Source organism: Alosa pseudoharengus, unplaced genomic scaffold (genome assembly GCF_046254945.1).
Source record: "Alosa pseudoharengus isolate Yale_2024_CS ecotype anadromous, Long Island Sound unplaced genomic scaffold, YU_APseudo_1.1 YU_APseudo_1.1_scf_18, whole genome shotgun sequence".
Lineage (NCBI taxonomy): Eukaryota > Metazoa > Chordata > Actinopteri > Clupeiformes > Clupeidae > Alosa > Alosa pseudoharengus.
In genome coordinates, this window is record NW_027468650.1 from 7312926 (window position 1) to 7325036 (window position 12111).

The window sequence follows — 12111 nt, forward strand, 5'->3', positions numbered from 1 at the left end:
TGACTGCCTTACCATGATCACCTCTCATGAAAGGTCACATCTTATTAATGAGACAATGGTTTGTGGTGTGCCCAAATAAACAAACAAAAATGTCACAGGTCTCGATCATATGCTGCATCTGTATGATACCGTAGAGGATATACAAGTGACTGGAACTGCGTCGGCTCTCTCCATTCACACAAAGAGAGAAATAAACAGCCTATGTTATATCTAATATGATGCTCCAGGCTGTTTCACTGTTGTTGCGCACTGCTGGTAATGTTGCAGATAAGGAATGATCCTTCCATACACAATGATAAATTGAGACATATGCTGTGAAATATTTGATGGGATAAACACTTTCTAAAGACACAGCAAGTTTGTGGAAACTTTTTTCATTTTTTTTTTTTTTTTACTTCCACTTGACAAACTCCCTCAAACTCTCTTCATAAAATACCCAAGGCATGATGAAATGTAAAATAGCCACACGCCATTAGAGCTCTGTCGTCACATTTATCAAGTTACAAGTCTACATGATATCCATCTAGCTAAGTTTATACATAATGGGTCCACTCACATGCTACACAATAATACATGGAAGCTTTATTAGACTTCTTGGTTATTTTTTTTAACACACACACACATGTGATGCCAGGATCTTTGGACCAAAGCAGTCGAATGGCCACCCCCCATCTCAACCAAAGAACATTCCTCACCACACAGGGGTAACTACATGTATTAGCATACAGTCAATTTCTCCAAAAAGAGAAACCTCTGAAATCTCTGTAAATGTATGCTATGAATATGACACATTCATGTTTGGTCTTGAATGAATCCTTGTAATGTGGGCAGCGGTCTGATCATGGTTTCATTATCATCTAATGTATCTGTGCATAGTTGAAGACTGACCTACACTGTAGTCTGTATGTGAATCTCACACCAACTGACCAATGATCTGCAGGCCAGTTGGGAGGGTTGTGCAGATGGTCTTTGGGATAAAGCAGGGTTTCTCTTCTAAGTTAAGGCTCTTGATTTTGTCTGGTCAATGGCTGGCTGGAGGTCTCTCTCTCCTTTCTTCAACCTCTTGGCCTCTCTCTCTCCTTTCTTTTGGGTTTGTTTTATTTATGTTTGAATTCTTTTATCTGATGTATCTGAAATTGTAACTTGTTAACTTGTTAAGTTTACATTTAAGTTTCTTATTTTTTGGTTAAGCTTACTTTGTTCTTTTGTTACTTTGTTACAGTATATGCCTATCTGAGTTTTACCTTACATTTAATGTTAAGTGATATTTGTTACATCTACGTTTATGATTTACGGGTAAATAAATTGTTAATTCACCCACCATTTATATATTTCTTCTCTTATGCCATGCCATTACTCTCCGATACTTGATGAACTACTGTACTTGTACTGTATTCAAGGTCAAGTTCTTAATTTTATAGAGTCTTAATCCTAGGAAAACTAATGTGGGCACTATAGTTTCTCGTTACTATTCTCGTTAGGCTACCACTGCTTCACCATTCTTTCCTGTTTAATACACGTTTAAACCTTTGATGGCCAACACAATTCTCAACATCTGTGCCATCCCTTACACACACACATACACGCACACGTACACAGGTTGTTCGAGCAGACATTGACACAGTAACAGTAATGAGTGAAATTAGTTTTCACATTCTGTATAGTGCTGTGAAATGCCAGACGAAGGCCTGCATATTGCCCCTGAAATACCAAGGTTTTCTTAAGTTGGTGAGATAAAAAATCGAGGCCTTTTTCTATAATTACATACGAGGCCTGGCTTTTCTTCACCTTGTCTGAAGGGTAATTAGCAGAGAAAACTCTGAAAGGGGATGAGGAGGTTGAGGAAAGGGCGATTGAAATGATGAATCGATGCAACCACCGAGTTAAATATCCAAGCAGACGAACAAATTAGCGGGCAAAGCTTCTAAAGCTACCCGGTCAGCATTGACGTCTGACTACACCACTCCTCCACACAACAAAGCGGTCAATAGCCATGGAGGCCCATCGTCTGCGTCTTTCCGTCTTTCCAGCACTTCTCCCTCTCTCTTTACTTCCCTCTTTTCTTAGCGAACTTTTCCAACCTCTTGTATGGCTTATACTCTTTTTTACCTTTCACCTGATAAAACCTAGTTTCATCATCCAAAGTCCTGAGTTTGTCTGTTTTCTCCCTCTCTCCCTTCTCTCTCCCTCTCATTCTCTTTCCCTCTCTTTCTTTCTCCACTGTCAGAACTGAAAGTCGTAGATGGGATCAGAGAGACTGAAAATTGACCTAACAACTGTAATTGGGTGCTCCCTAATGAAAGAGATGAAATGCAACAGTTCAGGCTCACGCGTAATCGTAATAAATTGGATTGCCCCACATAGACCCAGAGAATGAAATCAAATATTCAGCAACTTAATTTGAGAATTTCTCTCAAGTATTTTCCCTCCGTCTTTTGTTATTAATATAAAATGTTGCTGGAAGGAAGAGAGGAGATTTATCAGGAATAAACAGCTGCGGTTCTCCGGGCTATGTGACTGAACCACACACTTCATCTTCATCTTCATGCAGGCTAAGAATAGAGATGTGCCCCCCATGAACAGACACTATGTACACTATCACCACTTTAGTTGTTTCCTCAGAGTCTGACCATTTTCCTCTTTCTTCTATCTGTTACTTATTATTTTGGGTTCATGGTCCTTTTTTCCTGTTTTCCTGGTTTGATGGGAGTGTTTTGTTTCTTGACAAAAAGTGCAAGCAAGCTGAGTAAACCATCTCTAAATTGTTGAAATTGGTCTATTGACTTCACAATTATGTTCCGATCCAGAGTCTTTCGTCCCCTGGTTCTGAGCCGTAGAGAAAGACATAATTGCACTGTAAGCACTCCTGCTGATTTCACATCTTTGAAGTTTTTTTTTTTTTTTCTACTGTGTATTTACACCCAATTACGAACAGACCAGAAGAGAGAGAGGGTGGGAGAGAGAGAGAGAGAGAGGAAGGGAGATAGTCAGAAATAGTGTAAACTGCCTTTGTGAGTTTCTGTAAAATATCCATGTGATCGCTAAAAAGGATCTGACACGCCATGTCCCTGATGGCTCAAAGAATGCAGTGTCATGCTTCTATCTTAACTATGTATTTGTTTAACATTATTATTACACTTATCTCAAAACAAACACACACCCACATAGAGAGGGAGAGGGAAAGAAAGATAAAAAGTGCTTTCTTATTTAGCCGCAAAAAAAAAAAAAAACAGCAATGGAAAAAATCCCATCCATCTCAATTGGCCCACATCCTGTCTCAGCCCAGCAGGAATCATTAGTGGCCTGCAGCAAGCAGCACCCAGTTGGCACCGAGTTCCAAAGCCACACACACGGTTAGTGTGGACCACCCTGGGCCCTCAAACATTCTCATATCCCACCACGGCTGGGACAGCCCTCGGTCGGAGCTGCTGTTCAAACAAGGCTATGTGTCAGTGCTGAAAGGGAAAGAAAGCATTTGTATTGAGAGAACCAGAGAGAGAGAGATGAGGGAGAGAGAGAGAGAGAGAGAGAAGTCCTGTTTTTCCTGCTTGTCCAACATTGTACCCTTAATTACAAAAAACATAATTTTCAACATGTTTGTAATGTAACCAGGGGCGTTACTGTGTCTTCAATGTTGGGGGGGGGGGGACAACAACAACAACAACAAGTTTTCATTATGCTTGTGATCAAGGGAGCTTAGCCAAAAACTTAGCAGGGGTTCAGGGGTGTTCATTTTGTAAATAAGTAAATGCGCAATGTCTACACACTTTCAGTCAGAGAATAGGGCCTACACACTATGCCTAAAACACGCATGCATGGTCTGTTACCTCACCTATTATCCAGACATCTGCATGAAAGCATTTAACTCACTAAAGAAATGGACATGGCCATAGGTGACCCATAAATGATGATGATAATGATTTACATAGCGGGTCACATTTTGTAAAGGTCTGCCAGCGAAATTCTTGCTTTCATAAATGTCGTGCTCACAGAAGCATAGAATCACTGTGCTCAACTAGCTGGCAACGATTAAGCATTCTCCGTCACCAACCTATGAGCCTATAGCCAGTCACGTCAGTGGTATGCTATAAGATCCTTCTTATTCGCTGATACAGCAACAGGAGAGTCCTCCACTGATATCCTGCTCCTCATTTCCTTGATCAATAGCGGAGTTGTAATCGGGAGAGTCGGGAGAATTCATGAATTCCCGGTGGGCCGAGCTGATTACTCTGAGCTAAAAAGCACATGATATTGCTATTTAAATATTTTTCTTTGCTGTGCCTTCTGATTAGCCTGCACTCTGCGACTGCAGTACCTTTCATTTTCAGAATGTTCATTATATCCTTAACCATAATCCTGTGATCCCGCTGTCATCATACTCGTCTTACCAGTAGTAAGTTACACAAAATGTATGTAACGACATGGAAGTTACACAAAATTACGCAACGACACACCCATTTCAAGTCTGACGAGAAGTGATCTCGTACAAGCCAGAGGACCCCCAAGTACAGTGGAGAGAAGATGGAAAGTTAAGTAGCTGTGCTATTTTACTCTTCTTTCTACTGCTTAGCAAATGTGAATTTGTGTTAAAGCGGGACACCAGGCAACGTTTTCGTGTTAATTAATCATCTTCGTAAGTCGGTATATGGTTAAATGACTCATTACGGGGAGAATGAAGGCTCTCTCGCCCGCCCCTACTGCCTGTAGGAAGAATATCCCACTTGCAAGTTCGGTGTATCCTACCCGCGACCGAAGCAGTATCAGTTTACAGCACAGAGGCAGACTAACAAAATGCTAGAGATTGTTGCAAACGTGTGTATAATGGCAGAGCCGGCGAAGAAGCAGCGAAAACCCTTGACGGAAGACGCAAAGAAAAGGAAAAGAGCTTCAGACCGAGTGAGGGGGAGTTTCGTAGAGAAAAAGCATCAGGCTTGCCTGGTGTCCCTTTAAGTAGCTGTGCTATGTTACTCTTCTTTCTACTGCTTAGCAAATGTGAATGTCCATTTCAATTACTTGTACACATTCCAATGCCTCAAGGGTATGTGTTATGTTGTCTTGTTGTTCGTGGAATATCGTGGAATGTGTTGTTTATCCATTGGTGTTGGTAAAAGTGGCTAGCAATGTTGCTGTGTTGCTAAAAACAAATGCTAGGCGATTGATTGGTCTTTGATTCATTGTGTTGCGATTAACGAAAACGCAAACCAGAATGCTTCTTACGAGGAAGTGACGTCATTTAATTTCAAGTTATGGGTTGTCACAAGCCATCAGCATGGACAACGGGATCACAGCATAAGTCTTTCTTCAGCAACCTAACACCAGAACTAGCAACCTACCACCAAAAAACCAACAGTCATGTAAGACTTTTGTGTGCTCTCTTTCTCTCTCTCTCTCTCTCTCTCTCTCATGCGCATGTAAACTGTGTGCCTTTTAGATTTGTTTCAGTACTTTCTATCTATCTTTCTATCTGCTTTCCTTTTGCGACCTTGTTTTTGTTTAGGCTATCTTGCGTGTGTATAGCCCACTGCTAGAATCATTGGATGGTAGTTAGAACTGATTGATCTCTGTCGCTGGCATTTGTTAATCTTTTAGATGACAGTGTCGGGGGGACAAACACCAATGTTTTGAAAGTTGAGGGAGACACGTCCCCCCTGTCCACCCCCTAATAATGTCCCTGTGAGTAACACGCTTTCCTGATTTGTGTTGTTAGATCCAATACAAACCCAAGTTCCAGTTTTGTCATAATACCCATATCTTCGCATTGTTATGTTAGTCTGGTTGAATAGGCTAAAGGCAGAGTCTGCAATTCTGAGCTAATCAATACACATTTTTAGACACAGTGAATTGCTCCTTAATGTCCTCTTGTGATCCTTTAAATGTGTGCGCTCAAGACAAAACTACAATGCTTTGTATATAGAGCCATAAAGACTTACAGGCAATCAACGCTTAGCTTCAGTGACACAGAAGCAATTGTGTTGGAATTGGTGTTGAGCTTAAGTGTTCAGCTCAAATATCAGCAACCTGTCGCCAGAATCAAGGACTGTATCAATTACTAGTAATTACTACAATAATGGAAATGATCTAATTATCTGATTGAACAAACTACCATTTCAGAGTCTCTAAAACAACAGCTGCCTAAGTAGCTCATAAAGGCCAGTTATCATCTGTTTGGAATCTATGCAAAAGGAACTCATGCCAAAAATGCATGAGATCATAGCTAAAATGATCTTTACAGTAAACATTGATTGTTATTGGGGAAAGTAGGCCATTATTGGATTCCAGACAGCCATTCTAGCTGTGTAGGTTACAGGGCCTCTGGCACCATATTGTTGCCGTGGCTGCTTTCTGAAATAATCTCTTTTGTCACATCCACTGCGCATCACCATCCTATTTTGGTCTTTCGTCCTTTCTTCCCCTCCATCTGACAGGAACCAAATATTTCACTTTCTTCCATATACTCTCCCTCCTTCCCCTCCCCCCTTTTTCTTTTTTAATGCATCTTGTCAGATTGAGGTGTCACACAGGCACATCTCCCATACTGGTGGATTATGGAGCCCTTGAGGGGTAGGGGGTTGATGATGATGGGCCTAGCAGTGGGTGCAGGGATGGATGAAGGGTTGCTGGTTTTCACTTCTCATTCAACTCTCTCCCTCTCACTTCCCCCATCTATGTATCCCTCTCTACCCCCTCCACACACACACTCTCTCTCTCTCTCTCTCTCTCTGTCTTACTGCATCTCTTGGAAATCTTCCACATCCCAGCCGCCTCTAAGCTTCTTATCCCGCCTGCCCTATCTCCCCCTTCTGCTCCACTGATTGGGGTGAGGAAGTCTGGTGGTGACTTACAGTGGCATCCATCTGTCGCCCCCCTCCCTCTGACCCTGTCACTTGGCCTCTGCTACCACTGACGAATCATCATATACAACCCAGAGACACAGTGGTGGTCGTGGGGTTGAGCACCGACCAATGGTGCCCATCATCAATTTATCCTTCCATCCCTCCATCCATCCATCCATCCATCCATCCCTCCCTCCATCTCTCCCTCCCACGTGTGCTCTTCCAGGCCAGCCACTTTGGAGCCTTGGCAGAGAGGTCCTGGCAGCCCAGCGCTGCTTACCAACACTTCGGCCAGGAACCAGAGAGCTGAGCTCTTTGCTCGGCAGTGTCAAGTGGAAACACAAATGAGTCATAATTCAGAGGGAAATTGAGGAGGGAAAACATGAAGGAAGATGTTGAGACCTACAAATAGTGCTTATGACTCAGTGGCCTGGTATTGGTTAGACCAGAGAGCCTTGGCACCCAGCTCCCACTCACTAATGCCCATTTGTGTATTAGCATGGCATAGGTTTGTTTGACAGTCATTCTAATGCCTATGAATGGTAGGAGGTGAAGGGACGTTAATTACATTACAGTTTTGCTTGGACAGCAAACCTGATCAGCTGGACGGACATCCCTGTTATTATGTATTGGAGCGGTGCGATAAATTAAAGCTTTTGGAAATGCCACTTACATCACGCGTCTCTCACCAGTTGATGCATCTGGACAGGACAGGGGAGCCAATTAGATGAAGGCCAAATCCAAGGCACTCAGTTCAACATCTGTCCAGAGTGTTAATGGTGGAGAAATATACTGGGGCCCCTATCAGAATGATGTGGGTTTGCGAATATAATGATATGTGTACAAACACTTCAGTTTGTGTGTCAGTGTGTATTTGTGTGTGTTGGATGGTGTTGTTTATTTCATGCATCTCTTTGAGGAATCAAGAGCATCACTGGGATGAAAAGGGAGATTCCTCCTCCTCTTCCTCTTCTCCTCCTCCCTCCATACAGTCTCATCTCTACCCATTCAGCTCTAGACTCCCTGCCGTGTCTAGGAGGTACGGCGAGGTCTTTTCCACACAGCCCTCATTAAACTCATTAGGGCTCTTTGGGAATGAGCGATCGCGTGTGTGTGTGTGTGTCTGTGTGGTAGTGGGGTGGGTTGGGGGGGGGGTTCTGACATGTTGTTTTCTTTTTATTACTATTATCTTCACATCCAGATCCACAGCACCCGAGTTCAGTCTCCCAACGGGGAAAAACATAATAATAAACATCAACATAATCCACTTTCTCCTGACAAGCAGAACCAATACTATGCCTCCAAACCCTCTGGGTTCTTTCCCAGGCCGAGCTATCATTTCACCCTGAGTTATGAATTACTATAAATAACAACCAAGCAAGTGGTTATGGGAGCTAAATAACGCATGTCAAACAAAATCTTCCCAATTACAAATTCAAATTTTGCTTGGTTGAGATGCAAAGGATTTTTACCCCTTAGGCTTGAGATCTGGTGTGACTGCTACAGAACTTATTTGTATGATGAAAGTTGCATGAAATCTCCTGATCGCTTGAATATGGTTCACACCTTCAGAGTGGAGTGACACTGACTGAAGTAGGAGGCTAATTCAGTAGCAGCAGCCATGGTTGAGATGACGAGAGCGTGTCTGTGTGTGGGCTCCCCATCACTAAACTAGTGTAATATCCTTTGCGGAAACAAGTCACAAATCATCACCCAGAACAAGCGTGAAATCTCAACTGAGAATGGCATACACTTGTACCGATTCCAATTAGAATGCACACACCAGCAGAAGAGGACGCTACAGTCAAGAACAAATTAAAACTACTCGTCTAACTGACACCTTCGGGCGTTTTTCCATCACACGCTGCTTTGAAATCACTTTCCTGATTTCCAACACTATGAGAAGACGAGAGAAGTCGATCGTGTTCATTTCAACTCCAAATGCACTGGGCCTACGACCCCTTAACCACCCCACACACAAGAGAGTGTGTTAACTTCTCTTCTGTTCAAAAGCTGGGCAAGTGTCCCTCCTCCCACGTTTGCCTTTGGGAGAATGTGTGGAATGTGATACGTAGTCTTGTACATAATTGTTCATAGTGCATGGCAACTGACAGACTGAGAAAGATGCTGTCTTCATGCCAAAGGAATAAACAAGGAACCAGCTTGCAATGTTTATACTGTATGTAACTAATCCTTTTAAGCTCTAATATGATCCTAACAAAACTTTAGATGGGGTTAGACTTCCATAATGTGAAATATATAGTGTGTGATCTGAGAAAGAAAAGTAAAACTTCTGAAGATAATGAGTTTTGGATAGATAATGACAGACTCAAGCATCTCTTGTAATGATGCTTTTCTAAATCTGGCCTGGACTGATGCATTACTTTTCCACTTTCAAACCTTCTTGTCTCTCTCCTAAGGCCACATTTTCAGACGTGTGTCTATCTTTGGGTCACAGATCCCCGTGCGGGGGTTTACATCCTCGGAGGAAGTGTCCCTGATGTCACTGTTTTTCACAGGAAACTGCTGGAGTCAGTGCTATCTCACACAGGCGTGATCACACTTTGAAATCCCGGCGTGAGAAAGCCCACCGTCATCTGACCCGCCACACCGCACTACCGACTCCTCCAGGTCCACGTTGCCCCGGAAACCCTGGTGGAGTGGAACATCAGAGCTGGTCAGCGACAGATAAGGAGGACGCAGAGATCAACACTTCCCCTGGTGCTCACGATTCACTCTCAGATCTCCACGTCATGGGGTAAGGCCGAGACCCTGGCGGAAGATTCTAAATTCAAAGGAGTTATCAGTAATCTGTTATATCCAAACTGATGTTAAAAGACATCAATGGTTTTAAGGAGTGTAATCATGGTTTGTTTTGTTGGAATGTGACATTAAAGTTTCTCAGTGTCTCGTAATGTTATCATCAACAGCTTTCGAAGAAGTATACTCAACTCAGTGTAGTAGTACCCCCACCCAAACACACAACATACCCCCTTCCCACACACACACAGGTACCCCCCCCATGCACACACCCCTTTACCCACCCCCCCACCCCCCACCCATACACACACCATTTGAATTACTACTTTTAATTTATTATATAAATTTGAGCTGACTCTTGAGCACAGTAATTTCATTATTTAGAATTCCTTTTATGAGTATATGACAATACATTACTTGAACTTGAACTAGTAAAGTGTAGACATACAGTCTATAGATGTCTTTTACTAACCTATTGTAGTTCTCTTAACAAGCTTTTCAGCTGTGCATGTGTGAGCTATTTCCAGGCCTTGTGTCATGGCAGCCTCAAATTCAGAAATTCAGAGGGAGAACCCGGCCAATTTTATAGTCTCTTCCACATGTTTATTGTGTGAGCCCTGGAGGCTGTTCCATATCTGCGCTTGGCAAGTGTCAGGGGGCCCCTCGCCTTGCCTTGTCCAACCCCCCCCCCCCCATTCTCTTGCCGTAAGGCCACAGGAGCTGTCTGTGGAATTAATATTGGCTCAGTGCCGGCGTGTTCTCAACAAACACTTCTGTGCTCGGTGCATCAGGCAGAGGGAACTGATCAGATCTCCGTGACATTTGTTTTAAATATTGCAGGGATGGAACACCGCTCTCTCTTTCTTTCTCTTTCCCTCTCTCTTTCTCTCTCTTTTTTACCCTCTTTTTCTCTCTCTTTATGTTATCATCCGCTGTAGCTGGGCATGCACTCAAGAGGGGGGATTAAGGAGCATGGGGAACGACTTGCCAGGAGCTCTTGAGGAAAACGAGGGGAAGACCACTTAAACTTCCAAGGCTTATCTGGCACCCCCAGCTCAACCCCGCTCTTCTTAATGTGACGGAGACCTGCCTGTGGAGGGCCATGTGGCTCCCCTTTGTTTTAGCACCCTACAGCTATGCGTACATGTGTCTTTCTGTGTGTGTGTGTGTGTGTGTGTGTGTGTGTGTGTGTGTGTGTGTGTGTGCACGTGCGTGTGTGCGTGTGTGCCTTGAAGAGATGTTTGGTCATGATGGTGTGTGTGTATGTTACTGTGTTTGAGGCTGTTTTAGTTATATTAACCCATAAATACAGTAGGTGTACATACAGTATAATTTTTGGTTGTGTGAGGAGTCTCTCTCTCGGTCTCTTTCTATTTGTGTGTCTGTTTATGTGTGAGATCACATGCGTACAATGATAAGTAAGAGGAGACAGGTTTAAATACAGCGGTGTGCATGGTGTTTAATCTGCTCTAGCATTATGGGTAATCCGCTTTAGCAAACTCTGACCCTTGGGGCTTACAACACAAGATTGGGCACAGTGATCTTACACTGATAATGGAATAATGAGAAGTGTCTTTAGCAGAACTATTTAGCATTACCCCTTTTGATTCCATATCCATACAAAACAATTACAAACCATGTCACTAATGGCACTACAGCGCGCTATTTTAACTGAGAATCATTATTCTCATTCCCCTCCTGGCATGTCCCTTTAAGATACTGTGTGACTGAAATAGAGGACTGCCATAACGTAAACAAGTAGAACCCATTGGAAAAATCCTGAGGTGTTCCAGTGCCCAGGCGAGTCCATCCACTCGGCCCTGATGTATCCACGCAGCTGAGTGAGTAGATGTGTATCGGAGAGACATGTGGGTCAAGTGCTGGGTTCTGTTTAGAGTTGATCCCATCAGGCTAAGTGGAGGCTTGAGTGCTTCCTGTCTTCCTGCACCGGTGCAGCCCCGTACATGTAAGCTATATCATAGCCACTGCACAATGCTGTTCTGACCCGGTGTGTGTGTGTGTGTGTGTGTGTGTGTTTTGTCTAAGCACTCACAGGGACAGTTCCCAGAGCCTGTTTCTGATCAAAAACACCTCTCAGATGCAAGGAGGACTGTGTGCTGTGGGCTTGACTTGTCTTAGTTCTAAGCACTGGACACAGGGTTAATAAGAGGTGCGTGTGGGGGTGGGGGGGGGGGATCAGCTGGATGTTAATTTTTAAAGTTGTAGGCCTCTTCCCACGCAAAGCTATTGCTCCTCTGAAATCCTGCCTTGGCTTCCTCACCTTTGACCTTTGCTGCCAGAGTTTGGGGGTCAACTGAGAGGGACACTCAAGCTGTTTGTCACCGTGTGGTTTGTCTCCACACGAGAAAACTCCAGAGAAAGTCAAACGCCTGGGCAGATTCTCCTCCACCTCCACCTCCTTCCTGGCTCAAGCTACTCCATAGCGCCTGGGAGAAAACACAAGACACCCACGCTGCAGACAGATGGTGTCAGTGCAGGGCCACGACCCCTCGTGGCC